At 31.5% G+C, this 14,173-nt stretch overlaps 1 pseudogene; it reads right to left on the reverse strand.

The window, feature by feature from the left end:
• Positions 1-5,177: 5,177 nt before the first annotated feature.
• On the reverse strand, positions 5,178-10,144 carry LOC108815517 (beta-galactosidase 15-like; annotated as a pseudogene).
• Between the last annotated feature and the right edge of the window lie 4,029 nt (positions 10,145-14,173).

The following is a 14,173-nucleotide window of genomic DNA, read 5'->3' on the forward strand; positions in this document are numbered from 1 at the left end:
AACCTAAATCCCTGCAATTTTTTTAACAGAGCAACAGCCACCATGGCCTAGTGGTCAAGGTTTAAAAGGCTTATACACCCAAGTCTGGGATTTGAATCTCAGGCGACGCAAATTCTACACCAGGAGGTTTGAGTTTCAATTCCCGGAGAAGGCGAATTATGCAGAATATTGGAGACAAGTCTTACAAGGGATCTTCAGCATGGCGCAAGGAATACCGTCAGGAATGGATCTCATAGGGCGGCTCAGGGTGATGCAGTCAGACATGAATTCTTATAAAGCAGGTAGAATGGTCAGCTGTAATACTGTATCATCTATGTAATGTTTCTCGTTGTTTCTAATAGCATAATAAACCCGACAAAAAAAGCAGCAGCCACCATTCTTTTACTTTCGTGATTTCATTGTTTAATCTTGAAGATTTTAATCACAATAGAACAAATCTAAGAGATCTGTGTGATTTAGAACATAAAATATACAAAAATGATAATTTAAAAAAAATCTGATTAATGCTCCGATTAACACCAACTCACAGCGGTGGTCCTCCGCCCCCACGCATATCCGCCGATTAAAAGCCCATGGAGGCCGCATTTTTTAACAAGTTTTTTTTCTTTTGATGCAAGCTCAAATTACCTTAGAGCTAACTTTACTCTCTCAAATAGGTTCAACTGTAGTATTTAGGGATCAAATTCATAGGGAGCGTAGACACACAAAATATCAGATAGAATGTAAGATTAAGCTAAGCAGCAATAAATTAAACAGTAAATAAATTATAAAGCAGTAAATAATATTGAAATAGTTGTGAAAACAGATAAAACCAAAGCTAGACTTTCAGGTTTAGGTAATAAATTCTGATATAGTTGCTAAGTGACAATCAACCCTATAACTCGAATGCAATTATAAGATCTCCAGCTCTCACTGTGAGACTAGAAGTTTGAATCTGTACCATACTTTCATATGCGATACGGAACGAATGTCGATCGATACACCTATAGTATAGGATGTCGATCGATACGCTTCCAAACAGGCATTAGTGTTCAGATCCATAATTTCACTAAGTTGATTAAACCAGTGTGTCACTGCGACTAATAACCTAGCTCAACAGAATTACTATCATGTATAACCCTACTCTTGCAATTTTCAACTCCTAGATCATGATTCTAGTTAGCTACTCTAGAATGCAAGCAATAAGATCTAACTCTATGAAGGATTCTAGAAAATAACCTTAGAAGTTCTAATATCAATAATTCATCATAACCATGTTAAACCCTAAGTCTAACAAGTATTCTACTCAGACATAACCAAGCAATACATAGAGATAAACACGATTAATTGCATAATTAGATTAGAGATAGAACAACCGAAGTTTCAAAACAATACTCCGAAGGAGTTCTTGATCTTCACTCCAAATCTTACAAAATATTCTAAGAATAAAAGCCTATTTTTTTCTTTGTGTATGTGTATTTCCTAAACAATGGCATAACATATATATGTAGGTCAAAACACGTCAGGGACAATCTTGTAATTTGTGGAAGTTTAAGGGCCCAATTCTTGATCTCAGCCCGTAAGGCCTCTCGCATCGGGTGTCGACCGAAACCAAGGATGTATATCGAACGACACTTCCTCTGGGTATCGACTCTGTCATCTCTTCATTTACTCAGCTACTAACTCCATTTAAGCTCCATTTCGGTCCATAAACTCCACAATGCTCCAAAACGCACCTAAACATGTAAAGACCCTAAAGTAAACTACATACATAATATAAAGTAGGCCTACAATTTTGGTTTTCCGAAACCAAACCGCACCATCGGTTTTCAGTTAACCGAAATTTTGAAAACTAATTCCAAAATTAACCGAATAAAATTTTGGTTATTTCTCGGTTTTCACTTTTATTTCCAAAGTACGATTTTCAGTTAATTTTGGTATATTTTCTAAAATTATTTGGATATTTTTGGTTAAAATCGGCTATTTCGGTTAAATTTGGTTATTTTTTATTTTTTCGAGTAATTTCGGTTTGGTTTTTCATAGGGATTGGCAAAAAAAAAACTGAACCAAACCAAATCAACCAACCGAACTCAAACCGATTCAAACCAGACCTAAGTATATGTCTAAACCATTTGGTTTGAGATTTTATCAACCCAAATGGTTCAGTTTGATAGTTTTAAACCAAACCAAACCGAAAAATCGAAGTATTTTTAGTTAAATTAATTAAAATACTATTAATATTATAATTTAATATATTTAACCATTTAAACTAAACAACTAAACAAAAATTTATGTACTTTACTTCTAAAAATAGAATAAATATAACTAAAAAATAAATAAAATAATATGAATCTCATACATTAACATCAAAACCAAAAATTTATTATGATATTTATATTAGGTTGAAGATAATATTATAAAACTAGAGTTTGACCGCACGACCTCTCGAATATTGTTTTGTCTTTCGTTTTTTGTGTGTTTTTGTTATTTTATGTTTACAAAATTTACATAATATTGACTAATAATATATTACATATTTTCTATGTTATTGTGACAATTTTAATTGACATTTTATTTTCAGTATTGAGTAAATATAATTTAATTGTCAAATACCGTCAAATAAACTATAAATAATCAATTAAAATAATGTCGTACAAACGCCTATACACTTAAAAATATAAAACATTTGGTCTTACTTATGTAAAAAGTAACTGCATTAGTCATTATTTACAAAAATTTAAAGGATATATATATATATATATATATATATATATATATTTATGTTAGTTTTATAATTTGCAATTTAAAATAGTACCTTACAATGAAATTGAATAAATCACTAATTACTGGTGGATTGTTATCATAATATCAAGTCTTTTGTAGTTAAAGTAATATTTCATAATGTATAATGATGAATGATAAATTAGAGGGGAAATACTGAGGAGTGGGTTATTGTTTACGTACAATTTTTAAGGAAATTAGTTAATGGTTAAAAACGCAAACATTACTTTACAATTTTGTGTAGGATATTATTTAATGCTCATAAAGATAACATTACTTAATACATTATTTATTTAACTTTCAGTGGTATTGAATTGTAAATATATTGCAAGTTTAAGGGTGAAGTTAAGTTTGTACTTCTATTTTAATAGTATAGATTATTGGATTACATTTTCTAGATTCTTATTGTGATGTTTAGCTTTACATTTAAATACGAAGAAAGTAATGATTTAGTGTAAATGGTGATTTATTTATGTTTTTATAAAATATCGTTTTACATTCTCTTAAGCCCTTTTTAGTTTATTTTCACAAAATAGCTTCCCAAGAAAAAAAATAACCAAAAGAGATTTTATTAAAGGATAAATATGCATTTATAATACTTGGATTAACTAATCTAAGATTTAGGGTTTAGAGTTAAGGGGTGGAGTTTTAGGAATGTCTTCAAATTTTTAAAAATAAAAAATTAAAATTAAAATTTTCAAAACCAAAAATGTTATTTTTGTAATTTTATTTTTAAGGGCTATTTTTTGTGACAAAAACTTAAAAAGGCTATTTGAGAGAATTGCCCATATATTTTTCTAATAAAACTAGAAAAAATAAAATAATTAACTCGATTGAACTGAATAAACAAAAATAATACCATATTAAACCGAACCAAACACAAACCAAACCGAATAGAAACCGAACCCAACATCACTGAACCCAACATCACCAAACCGAATACAAACCAAGCCAAAATAGTTTGAGTTGACTTTGGTTAAGGTTTTCCTAGATACAAATAAATCAAACCAAACCGAACCCATAATTAAACTGGAACGCCCACCCCTAGTTTTTTCGGTTGTTTTCAAACATTTTTTGTTTATTTTGGGTTTTCTTAATTTTGTTTTGAAAATCAAAAATCAAAAACCAAACTGAACCGCAAACATAATATTTTTTAAAGTCTTACCGAACTAAACTGAATCAAAAACCGTAACCGAATCAAAAAACAAAAATTTTGGTTCGGTTCGGACAAAAATCCCAAGGCTAATATAAAGACTCTAAATAAACATATAATATGGCATAGAATTGGTAAGATCAGTGCCGGCTTAGATAGGGGGACAAGCGGTGCAACCGCGGGGACAAGCGGTGCAACCGCGGGGACAAGCGGTGCAACAGCCCCGGGTCCAGTCCGTTGTCCCCTATTTATTAGTAGATAAGGGTCCAATTTTTAAAAATATATATATAATTTTATATTAAAAATAAAAAAGGAGTCCAAATTTTTTTATATGAAAGTATTTTTGTTTTATCATAGTTATTTTCTTAAATACTTCTGATATTTAAGAAAAAACACAAATATCTATCAGATTTTTTAAAGAAAGATATTAGTTAGGGAAATTTGTTTTTGCCCGAGAGCCCATGATACCATTGAGCCGGCCCTTGGTAAGATCCAAGGTATATCAACTTATATCAAACCTAAGCATTTACGAATGATAACATATTTTGATTATATTATTGAAAATCAAATATGGCCAAAAAGTATTGAATACCATGAACCTGTAAAAATTATATACTGGAATAATGGGAATTATACTATTTATAGAGAGTCTACTATACTATTTAAGATATAGTATTCTATTCTTCATGTTTTATATACTATTTACTTGAACTAAAACACTCTGCTTTCAAATTTGATATTTCTTTTCTCCGTCATTTTGGGTGATTGGTTGTAAGATCATGATTTTATTTAATGCAAAAAAAAAAGAAAAACAAAATAAAAATATCACAGTAAGACTTGAAATAATATACCAACTTAGCTAGTGCAGTTTAGTTATTGTTATATATTAAGATAAAAACAATGAATATTGAAGGCAACAATTATTCAATATTTCAGAGAGAGAGAGAGAGAGAGAGAGAGAGAGAGAGAGAGAGAGAGAGAGAGAGAGAGAGAGAGAGAGAGAGAGAGAGAGAGAGAGAGAGAGAGAGAGAGAGAGAGAGAGAGAGAGAGAGAGAGAGAGAGAGAGAGAGTGAGGACTGTGGAGAAGAAATGACCAATACTTTGAGGGAAAAGAAGACGATTGTGTAAAATGAATATAAGAATGTGTTATTTTATTGAATAAAACCACCGCCCGTAAAGATTAAAAGACTTAAATACTTGAAAAATAAAAATATAGCATAATTTGGAAATGTGATAAAGAAAAACCATAAATCTAAAAAAACATTTAGCAAATAGCTTCGACAGCGAGCCTTCTAGCAACACCACTGCAATCCGGTGCTCCAAACTTTTTTGTAGAGACATCAATGGAACACTTCTCTTTTCCAACGCATTCTTGTGTGAGAATATCAATAGTGTTGTTACTTGATTCACAATTTCCTTTTTCAAAAGATCCACAACTGCCATCCGGGTTACCAAAGGAAGCAAATTTGATGGCAGAAATGGGTTTTCTGTCGCATGAAAGCTCAATAAAGTTTTTCTCATAAACATTAGCACATACACTTCCCACTCTAGTAGTTTGGAAACTGACAAGCGATGGGTTTCCTCCCATCTCCTCAAACAAAACAAGTGTGTTATCTCCTTCTGCATTCAAGAAAGAACGAGGAACATGGTACCTGTTCAAGAAAAGAACAAAGCAAAAAATCCCAGTAAATATTTATCAGGTTTAACATTAGAATATTTGATTCTAAAACCTAATAAGATGTGGAAAACATACCATCTCTGTGTGGGTTCTCCACAATTGGTCAGACATTTTTCAGCATGATAAGCACCTCTATAATTACATTTTGCAGCACAACCATTTTTGCTTGAAATGAATGCTGGCCAATAACGTCCAATGTTGTTTCCATTGACCCAAGCTGTACCTTTTCCAAGTCCCAGAAGATCGACAACAACTGGATCATTTCCCAAGGGAGCCTTGAACGTAGTCTGAAAGATAAAATGGAATGATTTGATTTGATATTAAATAAAAAAGTGTTTGGTTAGTTATCTTATAGATAATAACACCTATTTACCTTATACCAAGTCATGGTTCGGTTAAATGGTACGCTTTCAACTGACCATTTAGACATTGATTCGGTTCTAAAGAGTTGGTTCTCAAACCCATTCAAACCGGTTTTGTAGCTCCATTTATGAGCAGACAAGTCCTTGGCTATAGTTTCATCACCACTTCTTCCATTAATAAAAATGGGTCCAGTGATTCCAGCCGGCTTACTTTCAAAGAAAGCACCATAGTTCTATAAAAAATTTGACAAAAAAAATAGTTTTCAGTTAAAAATTAAAAATAAAAGAGTTTAAACTTTAAAGAAAATACAAGATAAAAATAATATATAAGAACTTACCGCAAGTCCCACAGTTATGCTAAGAAGAGCAATGACATTACGACCAGACTTAAACTTTACATCTTTCTCAAATACATAATGAAAATTTCCATCCTCAGCGTGTTGATTACCTAAAAATATAAATCAATGATTTTTGGTAGTTAGTGTTATTGAGATATGTACAACATATATAGGAGCTACTTACCAATATAGTGTCCATTGACAAAAGCGTGAAGGACATGAGCAGTACTGTTGACGCGAAGAGACATGGTTTTACCCAAAAATGGATCTCGTTTTTTAAACTTAACGGTAGTCATGTACCATAGATAATCACTTTGGTCATTGGTTACTACTTTCTGATCAAATAATTGTGTATGTGTAGATTCTCCTTTTCCTTTCAAAAGGAAGTTGTCTATGTTCTCTGGTCTCCATGACCATTTCAGAGTTGAAGGGCTATCCACAGCTTCATTTGATTTCTTAACCATCACTGAAGTCTGAGTGGTAATCTGAAAATTTAAAACCAACAAAAATGATATGTTTTTCTACAAATTTGAATGAATAATGGTTGCTAGTATGAAAATTTAAAATCAACAAAAGAAATGTAAAATAAAAACCTTGGCAGTGTTGTAAGCCTCATTTTTGCAATCCGGTAAAATGGTAACAGACCAAGCCGGAACAACATAAGATTCTCCTTGGAAACTTATTTTTGCATCTGAAGATTCATTTCCATTTCCAAAAAAGCAGCTTGATCCTTCTTCGGTTTTATAAATTGTTGCCTACATAATATTTTCATGATAAATAATTAGTTCAAGAATAAAATGTAAAATACTGATAAAATAATAAGAATATTACAGATGCAGAGTTTCCAAAGTCAATGGTGGAGATGTTTCCGTATGTGAGAGTTCTCTCCATAGAATGAAGAACATCATGAAGTTGTTTCAAATGCCCATATTTTGGTTGATTCAAATTACCTAATAGACTTCCATGTTAGTAAAAATAGAAACTTCTAAAATATTTTAAATATGAATATACTTTAAATTTACCATATTCGTCAAGGGGAGCATCATAATCATATGAAGTTGTGATGTATGGACCACCTGCGGTTCTATCAAAGTTGGTGCCTCCATGGTACTATAATAATTAAAAAAAAATCAATTACTCTTTCTAGTTAATGTCGATTTTATGTGAGCTTATTTTATTAAATAAGTTAATTTTTCATTATTATCTTTTACCATATAATAATTATTAAAAGTTCCTCCTCTTTGGAAGAATCTTGCAACGGAAAATGCAACATCTTCGGTTGTTCTGTGAGGATTTTTACCACCCCATTGCTTAAACCTAAACAAATAGAAGACAAAGTATATATATTTATGATAAAATATATATAAATAAGAAAAAAACCATACTGAAAATGAAACTAACCATCCGGTCCAATTCTCAGTCCACATCTTAGGAGTGTTGGGATTGTTTGGTACAAAATTGTCACAATAGAAGCCATTACATGTATTCAACTATTAAAACAAAACAATTTAAAAAAAAGTTAACCTTTGAATATATTAAATAAATATTCATTATAACTAGACTGATCTAATTACCATAGGCTGAGGAGCATCATTTTGTTGACACATTATCCATGGAACACCTACATCAAGAGACTGTGCCATGTTTGCACACCACTTAATGTATGCTTTACCCGATTCTCCGTAGGGTCCCATTACATTTCCATACTCATTTTCTATCTACAAGATTAATAAAACAAAAAATATTTTTAAGAATTGTATATAACATTTGGAAACACATAATGTATTTAAAAGGTTAAATCAATTACCTGAGCAAGAATAATTGGGCCTCCTTGTGATGCAAATAAATTTTCTTTCTTGACCATGTCTACTATCATAGTTGTAAAGTTTTGCATCTCATCCTATACATAAATCATTCATTTAAAATTTAATTAAGTAATAACACTACATATATGATAAAAATAATATTGATCATCATGTAAGATTACCATAAATGCTTTATTTGTAGTTCTGAACACCATTCCAGGCATGTTGTGCAGCCACACAGGAAATCCTCTGTTTAAAATAATTAAAAAATTTGCATGTCAAAATTATTATATGAGAAACTGTAATATCATTATACAAGACGCTAACTCATTAAGATAATTTATTAGAAAAACATATATATTACAACCAAAAGACTAGTATTGACATTTATGATACATAAGTTTTGGTATACTAATTTATAAAATCAATTCATTAGACCGTTTATCGACCAAAAAATTATATGGGAAACCACAATATCAGCATACAAGAAGCTAGCTTATTATGAAAATGTATTAAACTGTTATATATTGCATTTAAAGAGACTAGCTAAATCCATTTTAATACATTACCCGTAATTCCACTCCGCACATGCATATGGTCCTATGCGAAGAACACCATACAATCCTTCATCTTGAATGGTTTTCAGGAACCTGATAAGATCTAATTTTCCAGAAAAATCATATTGACGGCGAGTAGGCTCATGCGCATTCCAGAAGACATAAGTTTCTATCGCATCAAGACCTCCTTCTTTACTTTTTCTGATAAGATCCGGCCACATCTAAACATTTAAACAAAAACGATTATGATTAGTAGCAAACATAAAAGACTAAGACCACACATACTGTTTGATGTAAGGTAGATCAAAATACCTCGGGAGTGCTTCTAGGATAATGGATCGAACCAGAAAGGAGAACTCGGCGGTGACCATCAATGGTAATGGCTCGGCCATCATGAGAAACGATTGTGGCATATGCACTACTTACGAAAAGAAAACATAAAATAAATCTTAGAGAAATCATATTTACCTAGACAAATGGTTTATTGAATGAAGGAATATGAAAGCAAAGAAAGCTTTTTTATAGGGTATAAAATTCGTTACCTGAAGATAATATGGATAACTATAGATATTCCGAAAAACAAAAATTTAACTGCCATTTTATTTAAGTATAAAATTTGTTTATATTTTAACTAATTATTTTTAATTTTGTAACCAATACAAAAACATTTATCCTAATTTTTAATTTGAAACTGATTTGGATAATAACAGATTTTACGCCAAAAATATGAATCGATGTTGCTTTTCTGTTGAAATTTGTTATCAATTCATTATATCTGAAAACATGTCTGAACATGAAAAATTAACTGTTTTTAAATAATGTAAATATTAAAAGCATCATATAATACTTATTTATATGTTTTCATCTTATTTTTAACCAATTATAGTCTAAATAATCTTTTAACACTTTCCATTTTTCACAATGAAGATAAAATAATTTGTTTGACAACCTCTGCTTTTTATATAAAAGATATATTGTTGGTGTCGATCAAATTTGTGTCTGAGCATTGAATAAATCTTATCATAACCATTAAAACTACTATGATAAACAAATCATTTGTCAATTGCCAAATTTATATGAATTATCTTTTACATTTATAAATATTACCCTTAAATATTCAGATAGTCGCACGAACTCAGTTGGAAATATCTAATTTTTATTGTGCTACTGTACAAGAGTTTGATACTTAGTTTGACAACTTTTTCATTTTTTATTTTTGCATTGAATAAAACTGTTAACTTTTCTTATACGAACAAGGACCATTATCCATCAAATCCTTATTTTCAAAACTCTCAAACAAATAAGCCTAATTTCATTGGCTCAAGTTTCTTAACTACTTTCTCTAATCAAAACATAATCACACATTTGATTTGGTTTCACCGTCTTCGTCGAGTTTCTCTCCTATGCACCTTGATATGTATTCTCACCAGAATCACCTTCATCGGAGAAACTTGCCAATAAGAAAACATCTTCGAGTAAACCATCTTCCATACCTATAATCTGTAATTTATAATCAGCATTTCCCACCAAAAGTGAGAATATTTTCTATTTAAATCTATGGGAATATTGATAATCTTATTAAGAAGTACCATTGGAGATGGAATTCAAAGATTTTAACCGCTGCTTTTAAAGAGCAACAACATGATGGAGATGGAATTCGAAGTAAACTAACATGAACCAAACTGGTTCAACTTCTTTTTCCCACCGAGATCAACTTCCTTGAAACCCTTTTAAAATTATAAACCCAACCAAACTTATCTTCATCCTCGATTCCTTTGGCTCTATCGTCTAGCCATCAGTAACAATTAATCCTCCGGATCATAAGGAAATTCAAGTAAATCTACTCCACCATAGGTAGAAGCGGCAAACAAAAGACTGAAGAAGAAAGTGCTTCAGTCTCTTCCAAAGCTCACTGTCTCGCCGGAATCACCTTGGTTGGAAAAAACTCGCCAAGGGCGACGATAAGCTCTGGTTCGTGTTCTTCAAAGGAAGAAGAAGGGTTAAATATCTTAGAGAAATTACATCGTACAGTAAAACTATAAAACAATAATATTGGGACTTCAAGAATTTATTAATTTATGGAGTTATTAATTTAAGAAGAATTTCCTTTTTTAATTTATATTTTTTAAAATATTTATAGTGTAGAAAACTGAAATGAATATTTTCATTTATGATTATATATTGGTTAAAGTTTGTATAGATGTGTTTTAACTATTTTATTGGATTAATTATGTATTTTATGTATGATGATTACATATTGTGGAATACAAATTCACTTTTATATGTAGTTGGATAAAATTAGAGATAAAATTTATTTTAAAGAAAAATAAACAATAAAAGTTTTGTGTATGCTTAAAAAATTATATGTATGTTAATTATGTATTTATAATTTTAATGGGACCATATCTTTATCTAAGAGTTTTTAAAATATTATTATCTTATTATTTTATTGAATTATTACATATATTACACCGGTCCAACTTGGGATCGAAGATGTTTATTAATTTACCGTGTTTATTAATTTATCGAGTATTAATTTATAGACTTTCCACTGTATATAACGAACTATATTTCAATAAAATAGGAAAAATATATTTCAGCCGTCAAGAGAAAAAGGAAGATTTTTTATAGTTTCAAGCTGATGTCTGGAGGCTTCTATAGCTCCATCATCGGATTGTTTGATTCATTTTGATTCTATTTCCTTAATTTGATCTAATTCTGCTTACTTATTTTGTCTGATAGCCAATTTATTTTAAATCTGACAAAGTTTTTATTGTTTTTTGTATGTTTATTCCAATATATTTGGAAATATAAAAACCTCACTTCAATTGAATTTTTTAGAAAAAGTAATTGATAAATCTACTGCAGATGGTGGCGACAGGTCTTACCAGCTTTAATCGTTGATGGTTCTTCATGTGATAATGACGGATTTTTTCTGCAAACTATGTGTACTTCAAAAAGCAGAATCAAATTATATAGAACAGTAATCTCTTTGACTCTAGTATTATCAAAAGAGCAATATAAAGAATTGTTTTGTCTCGGTGACTCCTACTAAAAAGTATTAAAAGAGAGGGACAATTCTTAATTCAGTCTAAAGCGTGTTGTTTCGGACTAATACGAAGATTATCTCGCTTAAGACTCAACTATTCCAGAAACAAATATGGGGTTTTTATATATATTTTTTTAATCATTCATACGCAAAATAAATTTGTGTTAGTTTACTTTGGATCTCTACTGGTGTATCTTTTTCTACATTTATTTTAATAGTTCTCATTGTTTAAAACTCTTTGTCTACAAAGCTTAATAATACAATCCAACATAAAAAAAAATATAGTTTATATGTTTTAAAGCTTAAATAGCAATTACATCTGTTGTTAATATTTTGGATTTATATGAAAAAGAATTAAAAAAAAATCTTTTCTTAAGGATACATAGAATCAATAATCTTTCTTCATTTAAGATCATATCATTCCTAATAAATCTTATTTTATAAAAGTCACTTCTCCATGTTTTTCCTTTTGTAAAGCTTCCTAATAAATCTTATATTTTATAAAAGTCACTTCTCCATGTTTTTCCTTTTGAAAAGCTTATGTAAATCATGTGCTACATTTGTAAACAATTTCTTATGAATTCAAGTATTTTCATCTTTAATAGTATCTCGACCTCAGATAAGAATTCAAGTATTTCCATCTTTAATAGTATCTCGACCTCAGCTTTTTACTAATAACTAATAAGATAAGGTTTGTAGTGAAAAATAGACCCTCACAAATAAAAAATGCTCTTAAATAATCTATACTATTTAAAGGGAAATATTCTAAAAAAATATACTTAAACAAGGTTGTTAGACCCTTTCATTTATTGTATACATTATATTACCATCATTTATCAATCCCACTTAATTCTGTTAATAATTATGTCTAAATAAGATTTTATTTGTAACATAATAATATCTCACGTGCCTATCATTATATCACCCACATTTTTGCATTTTTTTTAACGTCTAGATTGATATTAGTCAAAGAAAGTTTGGTGACAATTAAAGCAAAACAAGGCCAAGCCTTCTACCACAAGGTAGGTAACATCAAGGACAACGCACAATACTCAAAATAAGAGTCATATGTCGCTTCCATTTCTTTCTCTAGCAAGCCGATCATGAAGCCAAGATGGCCCTCCCAAGGCTAGATAAGATCGCAGTCTTCCATCTCTCAAGACGCTTCTCGCAATATCTCTTGCTATACCATTCGTTGATACCTTCTCAGTTTCAAAGGAAACCATCACAAACTTCTCTGTGAGCTTTAGTACCTGTGAAATCAACTCTCTGTATCGTGGCCATTGTAGTGGGAGTTTCAGAGCTTCCATTACTTCCCTATAGTCTGAGGAGATGATGACTCTCGTGACACCAAGATCATGTAAGCTCGTGAGGGCCCATATCACACAACGGAGCTCTGCAATCATACGATTGGGTGTTTGAATGAACGCGTCTCGTGCATGATAAGAAACGTTCCCTGATTCGTCCCTTGCTAACCACGCAACCCCACTGTAAAGAACTGTATTACGCCAATTTGCATGTATATTACATTTTATTACTCCCTCCTCCGGTGGAAGCCATATCTCACCATTGGATCTCTCTCCTGAGTCTTGTACGATAGGCATATTTAATAGAAACCACTGTTCTATTTCCTCTCTCATCTCTTGCAAAGCTCTGTCCTTGGATATTTGTGTCTCCGCATATAAAATGGAGTTTCTGCTCTTCCAAATTAACCAAAGTATCCAAGGTATAGCACGTACTATATTTTGAGGTCGGCTCTTGTCCTCCATTAGATTAAACACGAGTGTAAGATTTTCCTCCAGAGACTGTTGCAGAGTGACCACCGGGAGAGGGATTCCTGCGTCAGACCATGTATTGGAAGCTGCGGAGCATTGAAACAAGACGTGATTGATTGTTTCCAGACCATTGTGACATAATTTGCAAGTCGTATCCACTCCCAATCCTCTATGATTAAGACGCTCAGCGACTGCAAGAGCTCCAGATACAGCCCTCCACAAAAACATTCTAACCTTCGGCAAAGTAGGCATTTTCCATATCTTTTTCTTCAGGTTATTGCGGACCTGCTCCTGCTGAGAAATCTGACCCGCCTGGAGTACTTTCTCTCTAACCAAAATCTCATACCCAGTCTTGACTGTGTAAGCTCCCTGTCTTGAGTATGCCCAAATATAACAGTCCTCTGCTAGTCCTGGCCTCATTTGCTGAATTCGGTGAACCTCATTGGGAGGGAATAACTCAACCAGTAAATCATTATTCCAGCCCCCTGACCCATCTGTTAATGATGACACCTTTAACATAACATCAATGAGTAGTTGACGGTTAACCGATCTTCTGGGAGAATCATCCATAATCCACTTCTCACCCCAAACATACGTCGAATTTCCATTACCAATGGACTTAATGAGACCCTTTTGAAGTAATTCTCGCCCAAACAAGATGCTTCTCCAAGCATATGAAGGTCTGTACCCCTTACC

The sequence above is a fragment of the Raphanus sativus genome, chromosome 7, assembly GCF_000801105.2.
Source record: "Raphanus sativus cultivar WK10039 chromosome 7, ASM80110v3, whole genome shotgun sequence".
Taxonomy (NCBI): Eukaryota; Viridiplantae; Streptophyta; class Magnoliopsida; order Brassicales; family Brassicaceae; genus Raphanus; species Raphanus sativus.